The sequence below is a fragment of the Aplysia californica genome, unplaced genomic scaffold, assembly GCF_000002075.1.
Source record: "Aplysia californica isolate F4 #8 unplaced genomic scaffold, AplCal3.0 scaffold00100, whole genome shotgun sequence".
Lineage (NCBI taxonomy): Eukaryota > Metazoa > Mollusca > Gastropoda > Aplysiida > Aplysiidae > Aplysia > Aplysia californica.
In genome coordinates, this window is record NW_004797370.1 from 1360451 (window position 1) to 1361453 (window position 1003).

The window sequence follows — 1003 nt, forward strand, 5'->3', positions numbered from 1 at the left end:
CCCCCAACCGCTAAAATACCCAAATACCCCAAACACATACAGGCACCGAAATGAATTTATGTAACAGGAGCTTCTTCTTATAGATCTAGTCCAAACAGAGAGACTGACTCGGGCCAGGCAATGAACACAAATAACATTGACGGTAAAAGTATAATCAAAACGATCTCTAAAAAACAACAACAACAACAAAAGAGCAACCAAAAGAAGAAAAGTAGGATAACTATGTCAAACGAACAAGGATAACAGCAATTTTGCTTTTACACACACACACACACACACACACACACACACACACACACACACACACACATACAGTAACGTGTTGGCACAAACACATACAAACAAACATACACACACGCACATACACACGACAGACACTAATACACACACGCAAACATGTCCTGTTGTTGTGGTCAATGTGTCGCTCTCATATTGGGTTCGATTGTCCCTGTTTGCACAGTTGGATTCAAACAGGGGGAAACCGTTTTTGTCCCACAATTTTCCTTTTTGTATTTCGTCGTACCCGTTTTCGTCCTAAACGGATTCTTGTCCCACTCGGATTTGATTACTTAGATGTTTTACCACTCCATTTCCAAAATGGTTTTGCAATAGGCGGAGAAAATTATAATTATAATTATACTTTCTTTTTTTTAAAAATTGTTTATAATCACATCAACAAAGAAGTGGAATTAGGATTTCGTGCTGGATAAATATTTGTGCTAAAAGTTTCAGGTTGAAATTGATGTATCTGATACAACATTTTCGATTAAAAATTAAAAACAACAACCTTGTACTAAAATTCAGGTAAAAATATGTAGGAAGTGCAGGGCAAAACTTTGCACATTGTTTACAGTTAGTCTGCCTCTGGCCCACGAGATGAGAGGCTGAAATTTTCAGTAAACAGCAGAGATAAAGCACGGTACATCTCAAAATATGACAGTACCCGTACCACAGAGAGCTTGAAGAGAGGAGAAGAGGAGAGAGAGAGAGAGAGAGAGAGAGA